Source organism: Aegilops tauschii, chromosome 6 (assembly GCF_002575655.3).
Source record: "Aegilops tauschii subsp. strangulata cultivar AL8/78 chromosome 6, Aet v6.0, whole genome shotgun sequence".
NCBI lineage: Eukaryota > Viridiplantae > Streptophyta > Magnoliopsida > Poales > Poaceae > Aegilops > Aegilops tauschii.
Genome location: NC_053040.3, coordinates 483461575 through 483467516, shown reverse-complemented (window position 1 = coordinate 483467516; position 5942 = coordinate 483461575). Strand labels below are relative to the sequence as shown.

The following is a 5942-nucleotide window of genomic DNA, read 5'->3' as shown; positions in this document are numbered from 1 at the left end:
ACTACCTGCTCGGCAAGGTGTATTGGTGTGGGTGCGAGTTCATCGCATTCACCACCTATAACATCTTCACCGACTTCGAGAGCATCGTCCCCGCTCGCAACCGCACGCACAGCCTCCCATACTACCTCGGCGACAACGGCCTTGAGGAGGAGCAGTACTGAAGCCGGCGGCGAAGAAGACGGTGAAGCCGGCGGTTAAGGTGAAGACGACGGTGAAGACATGGCGGTGTTGCCCTAGCTACCCTATCTACTATGTAGTGTGATTTTGGTGTGTGTGTTGCCCGACCTAGCTACCCTATCTATGCATGTAAGGTTAATTATTATTATCTATGTAAGAACTTATGTTGCCCTAGCAATTGGTGTGTCGTGTTATATGTAAGAACTTATGTTTCCCTAGCAACCCTATCTAAGTTAAGTTATGTGTGTTATATTAATGCTTTGTTATGTTTGTATTTTGTTTGTCCCAAGTTTAGACACGGCTAATTGGCGTGGGAAAAATTAACCAAACTAACTAAAAATGATGTGTTTATAGATGCCTTCTAAAAATAAGAACATATTGTACATTTGTACACGGCTTTGGTTTGAGAGCTCTGTATTTTTTTGGTATTCCAAGAATACTTTGGTTTTCAGAAATATTGAAGTATCAAATACTTTGAGATGTTTGGCTTTAGTCAAAAGTGTAGTTTTATATACTTTAATATGTAGAAAACTACACTATGTTTGAAGTATATAAAAAAGAGGGTTGGACCTCTTTTTCCAATCATGAAGTATTGGTTCGCTAGGCATAATAATATTGCGGTTTGCAAATACTTTGATTCTAAAAAATGAAGGGACCCATAAAGGAAACCCAAAAAATTCCTCAATGAGATAGAAGAGATTGGGCAATCAAATTAATGAAAAAAGCAATCAGAAACAAAAAGAACAAAGCAATCGTTCCTAAACAAAAAAAGAAACATCGCTTGTTTCTGGGCCTCATTTATCCTTTGTGGGCCTATTGCAGCTTGATTCTCTTTGGGCCTGCGAACTAGGTTTTTTTTCTAGCAGAACTGACGAACTCGAGGACAAAAGTTTGGCAAGTGTGAGAGAGAAGAGATGAACTTGATGTATATCCCTTGTGCTGCTCAAGTACTGCTTACTGTCATCTGACGAGCTAGGGTATGATCCAACACTCGAGGTTATTAGCTAACAAAATAATCCTATCACTGAACTGGTAGTTGTCTTCTGCCGAAACTGAAAGTGTCAAAACTTAACAGTAAACTGCATACATTCAGAGATCGACAGTTGCACTAAACAGAGTTGCATTTGAGATAAACAGACTTGGATTGCTAAACAGTGGCAACAACAGTAGACAAACATCTCTAACGAGAGATGGCCATCAAGTAAAAAATTCCTAGAGCAAGTATTCCTAAAGCTATCAGATTGGATTGCTTCTTCAACTCAATCAGCTGCTTGAAGTTCTTGTTCATCTTCTTCAATTCCGTCTTCAGTTCGACATCTACCACCGTCGGGTATTCCGGACGCGCTGCTGCTGCCGGAGTGGCACTGTCATGGGGCAGATTGAACTCGCGGATTGCATTCCCCCTCGAATCAGCAAGCCCAACCCTTGAAGCCTCTGGATGTAATCATCCATCCACTCGAAATGGTGGCATTTCTTCACGATCTGAAAACGAAATCATGTAACCTAAATCCAAATCTGACAGATTTTTTGAGAAATTAGAGATAAAGGATGCAAGGAGAACTCAGATCTAACCTGCCCCTCCGGCTTGCTCTCGCATTTGACGAACTCGCGCCCAAAGTTCCCATTCTTCTCCTCCTTCGAAGTCAACCGCTTCAGTGGCGCAGTCCGTGGGCAGTCAGTGCATCGAGTCATCGGCACTGGACCATACACCGGCCACGTGGAACGGGGGGCTGACGAGGAGGTCGACATATCGCCCGAGAGGAAGAAACAGAGGAATTGCTCGAGAGGAAGAAGAACGAGAAGATGGGGAAAGAAACAGAGGAATTGCTCGATTTGCTCGATGCCTTTGTCTGTCAGATGGAGAAGAGGAGAAGGGGAAGCTATATTGACGATTTTCCACATTGTATTTTGCAGTTTGAATATTTGAACCAACTCCTAACACTGACATGTGGTGGTCATGTGCGAAAAATACAATTTCATATGTAAAGTGGGGCAGATCATAAAAACCCGAGAAGGACAGTGCAGTAGCCAATCAGGATGCATCACGCGGATCGCGCATGCCTGCCCCACATCTGACGGGTGGTGTTTGGCGCTTGGTAGGATCCGATGGCAGACGTTCGACGCTAGGGTTTGGAGCATTTCTGCGGGGTTATGAGCGAGTCAACAGGGTTATTAGGGTTTGACCAGATTTCAAATGGCCATAACTAAATTAGAAAAAATCACAAAAATATAAAACAAACGTAGTTCGTCCGTTTATGAGACCTAGTTACCATAAAAAATATAAACTCGGTATAGGGGTGTTTTTTTGAAAAATCATTTTTTGATGTGATCTGTCGAAATCAAGTTCAAATGTTTTTAAAATATTCAAAAAAATCAAAATGTTGTAATTCTTGCGCACATAGCCGTCATATGTGACAAGGTTATGAGAAAAAAAATATAAACTTGGTGTAGGTCATTTTCATGAAAAAAGGCTTCACACAAATGAGCTATCACCTATGAACATGTTCAGAGTTCGTAGAATAGGGAGAGAGGGTTTAGGGTTTGAAAAAAATCAAAATAATTCAAAAAAATAGGAAAATCTCCATAGCTTCATATTGGAGTGAATAAGAAGGATCTGAACTTACTTTTTCATTTTCATATCTAAAACGTGTTATTTGACGGTTTTGAATTAAAAGCATATTTTTTCAAAAAAATGTAGTAATATGAATATTAATCAATAAATAGTGAGACTTCGTTTTTACCCTATATATATGGAACAAGTGTTAATAAAAATATATATGCCTCATTTAGGCAAGGTCAAAAAAAACTTGATTTCAAATAGGGCTGTTTACCCTAGCTTTCGAGCTCGTTTCTAGCACATTTCCCATTCGGACTGTTCACCTACGAATATTGGACTTCAAATGCTCGATCAAATACACCGCACAGAGCAATGAACCTCCAATGTTCAACTTCAACTTTGGCTCGAATCCAAATTTTGGCCCAAATTCAAATATTGATTCAAATTCAAATTTTGATGGAAAATTGAATTCTGACTCAAATAAGAAACCAAAGTAGAAGCAACATTATTACAACTGATAAGTTTTCACAGTAGCTCAAATCTACCAAGTTTTAAGATGCCAACATCTTAATACAAACCTACCAAGTTTTAAGCGATCGACTCGCCCTCAAATTGACAACACAAACATTTCCCACCAACTTAATTCAAATTTTCGACTTGCTCCTTGTGTTTGCAGCTGGCTTCACCGTCTTGCTCCTGGTTTCCCTAGTTGAGATGCTCTTTTCTTTCAGACTCTTGTTCCTTTTGATCTTGGGCTTTACTTGGGGTTTTCCCCGTGGAGGTGCTGATGGAGTAGTTCCACTCGCCGAGCACTTGACGACCATTTGACGGTCATCTATGGGTTCACTAATCTTTAAAGGCACAATTGGAAAAATTACCCCCTCCTCTTCCTCTCTTATAGCTTCAAAACCATCAAAGGCCATGGTTTCAAAATCTTTTGCTTCTTCATCTCTTGGCCTTTTCTCCCTAGAGCTGGTAAATAAAATTATAAGCCATAGGCAAAAAAGAGAACAAATGCAAACAAAAGGGTAGCTGCATTCTACAAAGGGTGCAAACACATACCAAGATGCTTCATTTGCTGCTGCATTCTCCACTGCTTCATTTGCTGCTGCATTCTCCACTGCATCTTCAGTCTCCATTGCTGTTGCATTCTCCTTAGCATTGGCTGCTGTCCATCTTTCCCCCTCTCCAAATGATGCATCCACTGCATTGGTACAAAGCCTAGCAATATGCCCCAGAACACCACATTTTTTGCAAGCATGCTTCTTTGGTAGACGACCCTCCTCACCTGCTCTAATCCTCTGGTTCCTTGGTCTTCCTGGTGGTCTAGTAATGACAGGAGCGTGGAGTTTGAACCCTGGATCTACTATGTTCCATTGATCTTTTCCCAATAGTGCAGGCACATTGTCAGCATAAGCAGCCATAAATTTGGCAACAGAGAAATACTCAGAGCAATATTGATCAACTTCACCATCTGCACCCCCGATAACGGTCATCAGATGTAGGGCATGTATGCATGGCTTCCCACGGATCTGCCATTGGCTACAAGTACATTCTCTAGTACTTAGGTTCACAGGATACCTCCATACCCTATTTTTAGTGTCAGTATAGGTAACCTCTCCCTCATATGTACCAGATCGAATACATTTCATCTTCAGTCCTCTTGCCTTCAAGTGCAATGCCTTAATCAGTGATGGGAGCATTTGATGACCAACATATTGTGTTTCTACAATTCTTTTGCGAAGAGCCATCTTTATCATGATCATTTGCCTCATCTTGTCAAATGCTTGCCACAACAAGAGCCCTTTCACTGACTTGAACTTTGAATTGAAGCATTCTGCAAGGTTACTGGTCACATAATCTACTTTGCAGATTTCGTTGAATGTGCTTCTTGACCACACCTTACCATGATGTGCATCCATGTACTCCTTCACAAGAGGATTTTGAGCATACAACACTCTCAAATGGTGTTCATGCTTCCTTTTGCTGCATGTGTATGATGCTGGCCATAAGTTCTCATCATAAACTTTACCTTTGAACTTCTTTTTGAAATTATGCGCTAGGTGTCGCATACATTCCCTATGCTCCACTCCAGGGAATACAATTTCCACTGCACTCTCTAAAACCTTGCAAGCATCTGTGTGTATAGCTAAACCTGGGGGTGTGCCTATAATGTTGCGCAACTGCTGCAGAAACCAGACCCAACTTTCCTCAGACTCTGCCTCCACCACACCAAATGCAACTGGGAATAGCCAGTTGTGTCCATCAACTGCAGAAGCTGCTACTAGCTGTCCTCTCCATCTTCCAGTCAAATGTGTAGCATCTACAGCCAAATAGGGCCTGCAACCATCTAGAAACCCCTGCCAGCAAGCCTTGAAACAAACAAAAGCCCTTCTGAAGCACTCCTTCTGAAACGACTTCCCTTTTATTTTGAATGGAACTGTATGCTTGTCAATCTCTACAACACTCCCTGGACTTGCCATCTCCACTTCAGCTTTGAAAGTGTAAAGCAGCTGAAAATTGTCATTCCATTGACCATTAATTCTGTCAAGAGCCTTTTCCCTAGCATTGAAAATTCTCATGTAAGGAATTTCTATCTTGTACTTCTCAAAAAGCTTCCCATGGAGTGTTGTTGGACCAAGTCCAGGTTCTTATCTCAGCCAATCCAATATAGCATCTGCCACCCACCTAGTTTTTGCTAGCTCGGTTTTGGCCTTCCCCCCCCCCCTCCAGGTGGACAGGTGTGCTTGTGTGGGTTTTTCTTTATCTGAAACAAAATAAAAGGGTAAAAAATAGTTAAGAAACCTTACTCAACGATCTGAAACTAAATTACTAACTGAACTTGGATTACTTGAATATATTTTCTCTTTCTCATACGGGATGCATGCAACTTCCACCTACACCTAGGATATGGACAAAAAACTGTGAACCTTCCTGGCTCACTCCTTTTAATCTTATAGGTGTTTTCAGATATAATGCACCATGTTGTCACTGCATTCCGACAGTCCACCATTGATTGGAAAATGGTACCTACACTAAGCTCAGGTTTTTCCCTGTTCCACTCAATTGTTGGCATGTCATCACCATCGTCTTCATCCTCGATTAAGCTGTCCGTGTTCTCCACCTTTCTCTTCATCGTCAGTGTCATCAAACCTAGCTTGGCTGATGGGCTCCTCCATATATTCGTCATCCACTGCTTGCTGACTGG

At 41.5% G+C, this 5942-nt stretch overlaps 1 long non-coding RNA gene across 1 annotated transcript; it reads right to left on the bottom strand.

The window, feature by feature from the left end:
* Positions 1 to 918: 918 nt before the first annotated feature.
* LOC120966698 (uncharacterized) lies at positions 919 to 3574 on the bottom strand. Its single transcript, XR_005760926.2, has 2 exons — positions 1750 to 3574; positions 919 to 1659 (listed from the first exon to the last, which is right to left on the bottom strand). It is a non-coding gene; the product is annotated as an uncharacterized lncRNA (long non-coding RNA).
* Between the last annotated feature and the right edge of the window lie 2368 nt (positions 3575 to 5942).